The sequence below is a fragment of the Bidens hawaiensis genome, unplaced genomic scaffold, assembly GCF_021521415.1.
Source record: "Bidens hawaiensis isolate Kalapana, Puna unplaced genomic scaffold, B.hawaiensis_p1.1 tig00023194_1, whole genome shotgun sequence".
Classification (NCBI taxonomy): domain Eukaryota; kingdom Viridiplantae; phylum Streptophyta; class Magnoliopsida; order Asterales; family Asteraceae; genus Bidens; species Bidens hawaiensis.
The window spans coordinates 225553-239177 of NW_027493626.1; the positions used below are offsets into that span (position 1 = coordinate 225553).

At 44.6% G+C, this 13625-nt stretch overlaps 1 pseudogene across 1 annotated transcript in view; it reads right to left on the reverse strand.

Annotated features, from left to right (window-relative positions):
- The window catches only part of LOC143567007 (transmembrane 9 superfamily member 7-like), a 56230-nt pseudogene that overhangs the window by 3193 nt on the left and 39412 nt on the right, over nucleotides 1-13625 (reverse strand). The gene's annotated exons all lie outside the window — the stretch shown is intronic.

Genomic DNA, 13625 nt, shown 5'->3' on the forward strand with positions numbered 1-13625 from the left:
GATGCGTGAGCATATGTGATATGCGCCATGCGCATAGGTTTTGGCTTTGTGCTTTCATGACATCTTGATTTCAAGCCTCTTGTCTATATCTTGTGGGTTGACCCGCCCCGCTCGATGTTAAGGCGGTTGCATACCTCTTCAAGCCCCCCCAGTCTAATGTGTGTCTTGTCTCGCGCGAGCGAGGTAAGATAGATATTAGACTTAATAGTTTGCTCTTTTAATAGGGTTTGTTTTTTCTTTTTTATTTCTCATCGTTGCGCGAAATTCTATCCTTTTGGTTGAAATGAATCGTCCATGTACGTGGTTGGTTGGTGCTGACATGCGTCAGAGATGGAGACATGTGTCAGACTTTTCGTGTGCTCGAGGTGCTACAGTTGCCTTTCATGTCTCCTCACACAGTGTCAGGAACACGTGTCGCGCTCGTGTTGGCCTGCACCTGCGAGTGGGGGCGCGTGAACTCTGATCAGTACCTGTTTCTTTCTCTCTCCTGGGCCTATAAAAGCAAGCCTTTTGAGTTGTTATTCTTCATCTTCATTGTTATTTCAGAGCTTTTTCTTTCCTTCCATTTTTATTCCGATTAAGAGCCTGTCTTTTGCTTCCAGATTTCCGTTCTTGAAGTAACCGCTGTTTGATTCACAGTTGTATGTCTGATAACCCAGACACCACAATCTCCCCCAGCAAACGCCGTGTAAAATCATTAGTCATGTCCACTTTGAAGAAGACCGGCAAGGGAAAACGGGCTACCGAGGCCTCGTCGGAGGAGGTGGGGAAAAGCAAAACAGTGAAGAAATGGGATGAGATTCCCTGCAAACTGAAATAGTCTGATTTCGACAATCTCATCGCCTCTCAGGGTTTTCTCCCTGAGTACGGCTGTCTGCTCCCGGCGGCCGGGCAAACGGCGGCAGATCCGCCCACCGGCTATATCTCCTTATACTGTCACTTTTTCACCCACTGTAACCTTCGTCTCCCGATGACAAGGTTCATGGGTGCGCTGCTTCAGTTTTATGGGATTCACATATCCCAAGTCCATCCTTGTGGACTAGTGCGCATGACTCATTTTGAGTTTATGTGCAAAGCTCAGCGCGAGGAGCCCACCCCTCGGCGCTTTCAATATTTTTACAAGCCAAAAATCCAAGATTCTTGGTTCTCATTCATACCTCGCAGTCAGAAGGTTAAGTGCTGCACTGTTTCCTTCAAAAGCCTTCATGACTGGTCTGAGAAATTTTTTTATATTAAGGCTGGTGTGATTCCCATCCGCATGACCATGCGCGCGATCACTTCTGCGCCCGCGGATGAGAATGTTCTTAAAAACCCAACTGGCACATGGGTTAACAAGTTGACTGCTGAACCATCCCCCGCCAAGAATATTTGCGAGGAGGCGCTGGTGGGGGTTGGTATGAGCAAGAGGTGGACCGACAGCGCGACTGAGCCCGTCGTCCAAATTGATGGCTTAGGTGAGTTATTAGCTCATTGCATTATTTCTGCGCGAATATAATTCGTTTTGCTGATATCATTTGTCTTGTATTATGCAGTAAGCAAGGAATACGTCCACGCCGCCTATGATGAGCATATGGAGGAAGGCTTCGTCGCGCTGGGCGCTGGGGAAGTTGCTTTCCCCGATCGCTTCGATGATATGTTCATCCCTGTTGATTTGGGATTTTGCTTTGACAGCGATGCGCCTGGTAAGCCTTTGTACTTATGCTTATGCCTTTATAATACCAAATTTGGTTAACATTTCTGTTGCACGTATTGTAGATGCGCTCGAGAACTATGAGCTGGATCTCGCGGAAGAAGAGGTGGAGGAAGAAGCTGAGGCGCCACAACTCAAGCGCAAAGCTAAAGGGAAAACTGGCGCAGGGGTCAGTAAAAAACAGAAGAAAAATGATGCCCCTGTTGCTCAGGATCCTCCTACTCAAGCGAAGGGACTTGAGAAAACCAAGGGATTTACCTTCAAGTTTTCCTCGTCTTCTTTGCCTCGAGGTGTGGGCAGTCCTCCTGTCCACACGAGGTATGGTGCCGCCACCTCATCTCTTCGCGCGGCGGACAAGGGAAGCGGCGTTGCGCCTGCTGTTTCATCTTCTCCCACAGGTATACTTTGTTTATATTTTGTGGTTTTATGAGCGTGATTCCGATAGAGTTATTAATGAATCTTTGCTCACTCAAATGTTTGTAGAGCCGGCGACCTTGGTGGATCAACCTCAGGCGCAGCAAGGTACCGAGGCTGCGCCGAAGGTTGCTTTGAAGTCCCCTGTTTTACCCTCGAAGAGGGGGAAAATGGACTTCATGGCGATGCTCAACTCGCGGACGGCGGTGCGCCAAGGTATATATTGCGCTTTGATTTTCTGACTTTTTCCTTTAGATCAAGTCATGAATCATTTCTCTTTGGTTTTTTCATAGGAATTATAGCTAGCACACAAGCTGCCGGTGGCACTGCTGGCGCCGGCGCCGGCGCCGTTAGTTCTGCTCCTGCTCCTACAAGCACTGAATCTCTTCTCATTGGGATTACTAAGGAGCAGGAGACCATTTTACGCGCTGATCTAACGGCGTCGAGACCTCCCTCACCTCCTCCTGCGCGCAGCCCTCCTCGCGAGACTGTTTTTGATTTTTCCAAGTCGCAGGAGAAAAGACCTGTTACAGAGGATGAGGAGGTCCATTTTGAAGATTCCGATGGCGGCCGCGCAAGCCCTGTAGCGCCACGAGATTTCGTGGCGCAGCCTTCTGCTGGCGCTGACTTTTCTGCTGGCTCTCCGCAGGTATAAGTTTGTTTTGCTCCGCTGTGCGGACTTCCATATTAGTGTTTAGATGACAAACGTTGCTTTTGCGTTGCTTTGTGTTTGCAGGAAGCCGATCACATATACCGCCCGAGATGGAATATTACTGAGGATAGCTCATTTCAATCCATGGGCGTGTGTGAAGACTTCTGGGCTCACTCTGTGCCTCCGGCTGAAAGGAGGTTTCAGGAGGACCGCGCCCGCGTGGACTTGCTCAACGACCATCTTTTTGCTGGGTCTGCGTTCTTTGCTGCCTCCCAAGAGCTTCGCAATGATTATATAAAAGTGCGTGATGCTCTTGTGGAGGCCAAGCAAGAGGCTAAGGTTTCTGCTTGGAATCTTTCTGACGCTCAAGAGAGAGCTGAGAAACTCCAAGCAGAACTCAGCGAGAACCGAGCAAGTGCCAATGCTGCCTTTGTGAAGCGCGGGCATGAGCTGCAGGCTGCGCGGGAGAAGCTGCAGGCGGCAGAGGCGGATGCAGCCAGGTACGCGCGGCGAGCGCGTGATTTGGAGTTAGAGTCAGAGGCGCGTGATCAAACTCTTGTGCAGGCTATCACTGACAAATCTTTATTAGAGAGTGAGGTTGCGCGCCTGAAGAAAGAGCTCGAAGCTGCGCGGGCAGAAAAGGATGAAGCCCTGGCGACAGCAGCGTCTAACAGCGAAGAGCTCGATGCTGCGCGAGCGGAAAGGAATGAGGCCTTGGCGGCAGCAGCGTCCGACAGAGAAGAGCTAAAACAGACCAAGGAAACTGTTGAGTTGTTAAACTCTCAGATTCCTGCTCTTGAGATGTCTGTTTCTTCCCTCGCGCAGGATCGCCAATGGCTAGTCTCACAGGGTATGACTCGTTGCGCTTATGCTATGAAATACTCAGACGAGTTTCAGACCCTTGTGATGGATTGCAACGCTGCGCCGCGCTTGGTGGGTCAAGCTGAAGGGTTTAAGGATGGCTGTGAATATAGCATGCTGAAGAAGAACCCATCCGACTACCCTTATCAGCTCGAAGTTGTCTGCGCTGACATGGCCGAGGTGGGGGAGAAGTATTTGAATACTCCCATTCCCATCCTTGAGCAGGTATTTTAACCTTAATGAGTTTACCTTGACTTATTTTCCTAGTCTTTTGTACTCATACTTTTCCTTATGACTTGCAGATAGCCTCGCTTGCTGACCAGCCCGATCTCGGCGCGCTAAAGAAATTACTTGACGAGTGTGAAGGGGCTGGTGGCAGCGATGATGGCGCGGGCAATGCTGCCTCTGCTAGCGGCTCTGGCGTGGCCAAAGGACCTACTCCTGACACTATCGTGATAGAAGACGACTCCATTCAAGACGAACAGCTTGATTATGGTAAGTTTGGAGACGACGAGGAGCGGGCTGCGCCAGATGCTGAGGGAGGGGGTAATGATGAGGACAATGAAGAGGCTGATGTTGATATAGAGACTTGAGAAGCCCTTCATGTTTTTTTTTGTTTGTAGTTTTTATCTCATCATTTTGTAAATTTGTAAACTTCTATGTTTTGGAATGAAATTTTGTTTTCCCCATATTCGCATCTTGCGCATTCCCAATTCATCTCTTTATATTGCATGTGTTTGCTTGTTGAATATAAGATATGCTTGCACGTTGAAACTTGAACAAGGTTGTAAGGAAATTATTTTACTTAATCCTTGTCATATTTCAAGTTATTTTGCAATATTCTGAATATGCTGACACGTGCCTTGGCATTTCATTATTCCTCTTTTGCGCGACGTTATCGCACATTTATTATAGGGAATTATGAATGAGTTTTTTAGCCTTGACGTGTCAGTATGTGTTACTCTGATATCCATTACAATCCCATGCGCGACCTCGACCTGAGACCTTAACAACTATGTTTTGGCATGTGCTTTGCCTTAGCTGTGCTTAGGTATTTTTTTGGTCTAGCTGCGCAGCATGTAGGATGGATGTTGTGAGTAATTTGAGCTAAGGCTCGTATTATTGGGCTAAGGCCCTGAGCTAAGGCTCATATTATTGGGATAAAGCCCTGACGTTTTAGAGTTAAAACTCGTTAACGCGTTTGAGCTTGAAGCTCGCGCATGTATGTTTTACTTCGTTTTATTTTTAGTTTTGATGTCAATACAATGTTGTCATATTGCTCAAAATTAATAAAGGGAAGTGTGAAACATGTATGCAAAAGGTAATAGAACACATATTAAGAAAAGACAGCGCGTATCATTATTCATAATGGCTTAAAAAGCCTTGATTACAAACTTGACAATTTTTACATGAAACATTTTCTAAGCTGCGCTGCGTTCCATGTGCGCGGGATCTTCTTTCCATTCAAATCTTTTAAAGCGTATGCGTCTTTTCCCAATTCTTCCGAGACTTGATAAGGTCCCTCCCAGTTGGGGGACATCTTTCCCGGGGGTATCGCGCGACTAGCTTCATTGTTCCGAAGGACGAAATCATTCTTCTTGAAGTGGCATTCTTTCACGCGCTGATTGTAATATTTTTCTAGTTTTTTCTTGTATTTGGCTTCACTGATGATAGCCGCCTCTCTGCGCCCTTCAAGTAAGTTGAGATCCAACCTCCTTTCGCGCTCGTTATCCATCTTACTCATCATGAGCACTCTATGGGATGGGCATCCAATCTCTGCTGGAATCATAGCCTCCGTTCCATAGGTTAGGCTGAACGGGGATTCGCCATTGCTGGTTTTGCTTAATGTCCTGTGCGCCCACAGGACATTAGGTAGCTCCTCAACCCATGAATGGGATTCTCCCTCCAACCTTTTCTTCAGCCCGTTCAGCAGGCTTTGGTTCGCGCGCTCCACTTGGCCATTTCCTTGAGGGTGGTATACTAAAGTGAAGACTTGGTTGATGCGCAATTCCTTGAGCCAACTGGATATCTTCCTGTCAGTGAATTTTTTGCCATTGTCGCTCACAATTTCCATTGGCAGGCCAAAACGTCATATGATGTGGCTCCAAATAAATTGCTTCATTGCCTCGGTTGTGATCTTTGCTAGTGGCTTGGCTTCAACCCATTTTGTGAAATAGTCTATGTAGGTTCCCTGGACGGATCACACGAGATATCCCGATATACACAGGTGCGGAATCCCTGTGTAGATCGTTACGGACGTAGAACACAAACACACGAACACACGAATACGATACGAACAAACACACGTTATATTAATAACTCAACACGTGATATAATCACAGTTACAGACTCTCGACCTCACGTCACTTGACTCACTGATTTACACGAACTTGAACCACCTAAACCAATCAGCCGTAACCTATATAAATACACGACAACTTCGCCTCAGGCGAAGTTGTCCATAACTTCGCTTGGTTAACAAGTTCGCCTAAGCGAACTTGTCAACAACTTCGCTTTAAACAAACAAATACATAAACAATATTACAGACTCGATTACAGACACTAGACATATGAACTACTGACATTTATGCACCAACAGACTCCCCCTTGGCAGTAGCTTCATATCTTGATCTTTCAGCTCTTGTCTCGTAATCCTGTAACTTCAAGCGTGCACTCCTTCTCTAACACACACCGACACAACCCTTTGATATTTCCTTGCTTCATCCTTCCAAGCAGGAATATAAAAGATCTTTTTCTCGTTAAGCATCTTCAGATCAGCTTGCGATAAGTTAACAAGATGCATCGGATCGTAAACTCTAAGGATCTCTTGTTCATCCTCATCTTCCATCACTGCCTCCGCTGTCTCACAGTCAACGAACCACCACTTTAGGTCTTTGAGCACATCCTTGGGCATAAGCTTCATCGGTACTTCTTTAAGGCACCGGATTGGTTTATACTTCATAACCATCCAAGGCTTTCCATCAACTCTCTAACCTCTATCCTTGTCTTCAACCCTTTCTGTGGTTTCAACAGCTCAAACTTCTTTTCCTTTATGCTCTCTTTCCATACGATTTTCCCTATGACTCTAGCCATATTATCATCACTTCGATTGATCAACCCCAATCTGGCTAAGTCTTTAACCTCACATTCAGGCAGTGTGTTTAACGATCTCAACATTCTTCTAAGGTACTGAACTCCATCATATCGTTTAATCACGAAGAGCCGCAACTGCTCATCATAAATCCAGCATATAATCCCTTTCTTTGCTTCAGCATAGCCCTTAATATTGTAACTCTTTTTGAACATGGTAGGGACTGCCGGTTTCTTCGTTTTGACGAACCATTGAGCGTATCCTTCCTTCCACCTCGGCTGCTTTTCCCATTCAGTATCTTCAACTGTCGTCTGATCACCCATATCGGCCTTCTCAACCTCTGGAATGTCATGTTCGACATTTTCCTCTACTATCTCGCCTTCCTCAATCTCATTCTCAATCTCAATCTGCTCACCAATCTTCTCAATCACATCACTCGGCAGCACATCTTCATCAAACAATATATCATCGCTGAACATATCATCATCTAGTTCTTTCAACGCATCAATCACGTCATCACCTATATTCTCATCATCAACCACCACCACATCATCACCACCAGAACCACCAGCCGCGTCGGCAGACTCCCCCTGAGCTGTGGAAGTACCAAGAGCTAGAGTAGTTCTTGGCAACTCACCACCTGCATCTTTCGATGCATTGGGATCATCGTCTCTGTCGTTTCTCTTCTTCGTCCTGAGCTCGTCGCCTTTACAGCTCATCTCCCCCTGAGATGCCAAGAACTCCTTCAAGGCATCTATAATTTTCCCATGCTTAACCAGGAGGGATGACTGTAGTTGATTTGCTTCTACTAGGCGTTGAATAGTCTTCGATTGCTCTGCCACGATCCGCTCTAGTGAAGCTATTCTCTCTGAGTCTGAAGTAGGCGTAGGCGAGACATCAGAAGCAGGCGTAACCGCAGGTGGTACCATACCTGATAACCCTGCAGTAGTGACGACCGTTGACTCTACAAATCGTGCAGCAACCACCGACTGAGTAAGCGTTGGAGGTGGTAGAGACACAATCTCCGGAGTTGTCATCTGGATAGTAGTGGTAGATGGAATGCCAGCAGATGATGTAGCCACCACGGGAACATCCGCAGCGCTTGTACTTGTGACCTGTACAGAAGTAGGAACGATAGACATACTAGACAGTGCAGCCGGAGCGAAACGTACCATCCTTGAAGTCTCTCCAGCTCCCATACCTGCACCTGTCCTTTCCCGTCTTGAACGTCGTATCAGCTTATGTATATCTTCTTCCTTTTCTGACTCATCATCATCCTCCGTTCTCTTTTTCTTCCCAAACGTTCTCTCTCGAGACACCATCAACCGTCTCCCCTCATTCATGATCTCATCCAAATCTGAGTCAGCCATCGACGTTGCTGCTCTAGTAACACTCACACCCGAACCTTGTGCAGCAGAGACCTGCACCTCTTCATGTGTATCAACTTGATCCATATCGAAATAACTTTGACCTCCAAAGACAGCATCAAGATCTATATCCTCTACAGCCGACACAACAGGCACAGCAGGGGCAGCTTGAGTTGCTCTTGCCTGTCGTGGTTGAGGATCTCTGAACTCGTCCCCACCAGCAGGAACATACTCTGGGTTGATTAAAAACCCAAACAGTGGAGTATGCCTTGGACGCCGCTCAGGCTTGCTCCTCGCACTCGAAGTGCGGCATTGAGCGAAGATACGCTTGCTCACAGATTCCACGTATCTTATTGGTCGTCGCTGAGGTAGATTCGGAGCCACATGGTTCAATATCATCTGGATGAAACGTGGATACATAATGAACCGCTCCCGAGCCATCGCCCTTCTCTGTCTATCGATCTCGTAAAAGACCATCTGACTAAAACTATAGTTTTTATTGTAAGTCAGTGCAGTCATTGCGGACTGCATGGTCGCACCCATACCGTCAGTGCCCGCCTTCCTTCCTGACATGCAAACTATCATGACGTGCATAAGGAAGCGCCACTGATCAAGCAGAAAACCCTTCCGTCTCTGTGTATCGCCTAATGGACCAGAATAGCCCATTCGGAGAAACGCTCCATCACGAAACGGAGCCACAAACTCAGTTGGGTCGTCCCTCTTCTCTTCTCTAAACCGTAATGCCACCCGAATCTGTTCAGAATTGAACTGAACCTGTTGATTGTTCACAGTCGCTCGCATGACCGGGGGCTCAACACGACAATCGTAGTCTACCGTCTGCCAAAAGTCTTCGATATTTGGTAAGGATATCGGCAGAGTCGTCGTGATAGCATGGAAAATCCTCGAGCGTATGAGGAAAGTAATAATCTCGCGGTAATCCTCAACGCCGCTCGCTTCCGGGTCAAGGGTGATGTACATATTGTGACCCGGGAAAAATTGCCTCTGATTGTCACCATCGTCTCCTCCTGCACCTCCAGCACCAGCTACTGCAGCCATATCTGCAACAAACGAACCAAGTTAGATAAACGTTAATGAATAACACAAGTTCGCTGGTTACCATGAGCGAAGTTGTGATAATCTGTTTATAGGCGAAGTTAAAGGTGGGGCGAAGTTGGGAACAACTTCGCTTCAGCCTTAAGTTCGTCTATTTAACATTCAGTAAAATTGATCTAGGCTAAGTTAATGTTAACTTCGCCTCATCACAACATCGCCTCAGGCGAAGTTAATGACAACATCGCCTCAGGCGAAGATAAGCCTCAGGCGAAGTTACGGATAACTTCGCCTAAACCTTAAGTTCGCCTGAATCTGAATCGGCGACAGTAAGGATTATGGAACAACGTGCAGTTGATGTTTTCGTGATTAAGGAATCCGGAAAACATGATGTTAAGGTTATCTAGACGATCAAAGTGGTTCTTAACACGTAAAAACAAGTTTTTGAAAATCGGTTGTTAAAGGTCGATCGACCGAGGACACGAAACAGGTCGACACGACCTCAGATTAACATCTATGAACATCGAATATCAGATATAGGAACCCAAACAACCTTTAAATCGGTTTGAAATCGAAGAAAGATAACAAAGATGATTGACAGATAAGATCGCCGGAAAATCAGTTAAGTTCGCTGGATTTTTGCAGAGTATAAGTTCGCTGATAAAATAATGAGCGATTTGACCTTAAGTATTCTTTATATATGGGCGGAGTTACATAGGCGAAGTTACGGTTAACTTCGCCTAGGCGAAGTTATTCACAAGTTCGTCTGTTTAACAACATCGCCTATATTTACGAAATTAAACCTTATAATTTGAACATTTTTCAATTAAGTTATAAAACTTCCCTTTAAGAACTAAATGACACGATCAAGTCCAAGTAACCATTTATGAAAGCATACAACTACATAAAAAAGAAAACTTTTAACAATTAAAGTATAAGGGATCAAATTTCAGTCTAGTTAGGGACTACCACGTTTTAGAAAAGATCCGAACAGGAATCATACTAATTACGTGACTGTCACATAGATCTGTGTTTAGCTGTATTATGACATATAGAGACAGGTTGTAAGCAGGTATATCTTAAAGTGGTTTTCATCGTTTCTGTGATACGAGTTAGGTTCGATTAAGCCTCAAAATTTAAGTGGGCAACAACTCAGAGATTTTGATGCCTCCTATCTATTCTCAAAGCGTATTTGGCTTTCCACAAGTCACCCCGAATTGACTTCGACCCATAGTGTCAGATTAAACTTGTAAGTATTCTTGATCTGCTTCCCGTTCTTCTCTCTTACTCAATGATTGTGAAGTCTTGATTTTGTCATCTCTAATATGTTTCAATAACTCCAAATATTTTTTTTTTTCGAATAAACATAGACTTCAAAGTAGAAATTAACTGCAAGTCCCGAATCTGGATCACTGCAGTATCTTGAGACGCTATCTTCACGGGAATCAGAACACTTACGGGCTCGTGTATGACTGGGTAATCACTTTTCTGCCTATCATTCGGAAAGATATATATGAAGACATGCAAAACTCTTAAGGAGTTTCCATGTAAAATCAAGTAAATTTAGTTTGTATCACATTTACTTTTACGCACCATTAAAAAGTTACCATGACATACAATGACTGTTCTAAAGCCTTTTAAGCCTAATAACTTCACTAGTTAAGCACACAGAGTTAGTATATCTATCATTTTCCAAGGTTGGATCAATTTTCTGTTAAACATAGCAAATGAACTTCTTACGAAGTAGTAGACTTGAAAAGTAATTTCATTTCCCAGAAAAATTTTGAATTCTATCGCCCCGATCGATTCAAAGTCTTCAGGTAAACGGCTATCCCGAAGATCCAATGGATCAGCTGGACCGACCACATACTAGTATGTGTCCTTCTAACTAATTATGATCGACTAATTTTCAGCGAAAGAATAAAAACTCATCATAACCGCCCCGGTCACTTTCAGTCATCTGGTTAATGGCTATCCTCATATTCTATAAGGACCAAACATATCCTAAGACATGTCCTTCAAACTGAGGTAACCGACATAATTTTAAACGATTAGTGACGTTTTTTTTTTTTTATTTAAATACAAGAAAAGCATGGTTACTCGGGATTGATCATCCCATTCAGTTCAATAAGGTTTTGAAATCTGGATTTGTCAAACGCTTTAGTATATAAATCAGCGAAATTATCAAGCGTATCCACCTTTTCAAGCACAATCAATTTCTTCTCAGCACAATCCCGTATAAAATGATGACGTATGTCAATATGTTTAATTTTACTATGTTTCACGGGATTGTTAGTTACTGAGATAGCAGCTGTGTTATCAATGCAAATAGGAGTAAGTAAGAAATTCAGACCATAGTCGCGCAACTGTTGTTGAATCCAAAGAACCTGAGAGCAGCAGTTGGATGCTGCCATGTATTCTGCCTCACAGGTTGAAATTGCGACTGAAGTCTGCTTCTTGCATTGCCACGACACCAATCTGCCACCAAGAAACTGACATCCTCCAGTTGTTGACTTCCGACTCTGATTGCATCCTCCATAATCAGAATCTGTGTAAGCGACCAGCTCCAAGTCTCCTCCTCTCGGGTACCACAACCCCAGCTTCGGCTTGCCCTTGAGATACCGCAGTATCCTCTTTGCACCTTTCAAATGAGATTCTTTTGGATTTGCCTGAAAACGTGCACAAAGACAAACAGCAAACATTATATCAGGCCTAGATGCAGTTAAGTACATTAAAGAACCTATTATTGCCCGATATTGAGTTGGGTCCACATCTGCATCACCGTCTAATTCGGCACCCAATTTGTGATTGACGCAGATTGGAGTATCATATGGAGAACTGTCCTCCATCTTGAAGCGCTTGAGCACATCATGAACATACTTCGTCTGATGAATGAACATCCCGTCCTTCTTCTGATCAACCTGCAATCCTAGAAAGAAAGTTAGTTCACCCATAGCACTCATTTCAAACCTTTTCTTCATGACGGCTTCAAACTCCTGACACATGGAGACTTTTGACGGAGCAAATATAATGTCATCCACGTAGACTTGTACCAGCAGGAAGTCGCTTCCATCTCTTTTGAAGAACAACGTGCTATCTATTTTCCCATTTTCAAAACCATTCTCGAGCAAGTAATCCGATAAAGTTGAATACCAGGCACGAGGTGCCTGATGTAATCCATACAACGCCTTGCTCAACGTGTACACGTGATCTGGAAAGTCTGGGTCAGGAAAACCCGGAGGTTGCTCAACATACACAACCTCATCAACTTTCCCATTCAAAAATGCACTCTTCACATCTAGCTGAAACACCTTCATCTTTTCATAAGCAGCAAACGCCAAAAACAATCTTATGGCTTCCAACCTGGCGACAGGAGCGAACACTTCGTTATAATCAATCCCCTCTTGTTGATTAAAACCTTTAACGACTAGCCTCGCCTTGTTTCTTATAATAATCCCCTTATCATCTCTCTTGCACTTAAACACCCATTTTGTGCCTATCACATGCACATTCTTTGGTTTTTCAACCAAAGTCCAAACTTCCATCTTCTCGAATTGAGCCAACTCTTCTTGCATGGCTTCGACCCACGAGCTGTCCTTTAAAGCCATTTGATAATTCTTCGGTTCAATCTGGCTTATAAAGCTGGTGTACAGACATTCATTGATTATTCTTGTCTCCTTAATGCTTGTATAAACACAGGTGTGTTCATTCAAGCTACTTCTCGTTTGTACACCTGAGGACACATCACCAATCACATTATCCAAAGGGTGATCTTTATGAATTCTCGTGGTCGGAACAGAACCGACATGCAAATTATCTTCCAAGTTAGAAGAGAGCTCGTCAATGGTTGTTTCATGCTGAGAGTGAAAAGGATTGATAAATTCTTCTTCAGTTGAGGCAGCAGGGGTATCGATAGTATTTGATGAGGAAGGTTGACATTTATCATTCAGCTGTCTTTGTAATAGAATGTCTTCCTCATCAAGGATCATCTTCGTTGCAACTCTCTCTTCTTCTTCAGCAATATCCAAAAACGGTACGTTAAAAGACTTGAAGAGTTTAACATAGTCGAAAAACTCAGCAGGTCCGTTGCTTGGTTTTGGCGGTTGGTAACTTGTGATGTCGGTGTTACACACCACCTCAACCTTGCAGGTCGAAGTATTGAAGACACGTCTGTTAGGAGTCCCAACAACATAACCGACTAAGATTCCTTCATCGGCTACTTCACCAAATTTAGAATTTGTCTTCAAAATCGAACAAGGGGACCCGAATGGTTCAAGACCACTCAAATTGGGCTTTCTCCCATGCATAAGCTCGTAACACGTTTTATTAAGCCTCTTAACCGTTAAGACTCTGTTCAGGACATAACAGGCTGTAGCAACAGCTTCAGCCCAGAACACCACAGGAAGCTTCGAATCTGCCAGCATAGTTCTGGCTCCTTCAATTAAAGTTCGGTTCTTCCTTTCAGCCACTCCATTTTGTTGCGGAGTATACGGAGCGCTG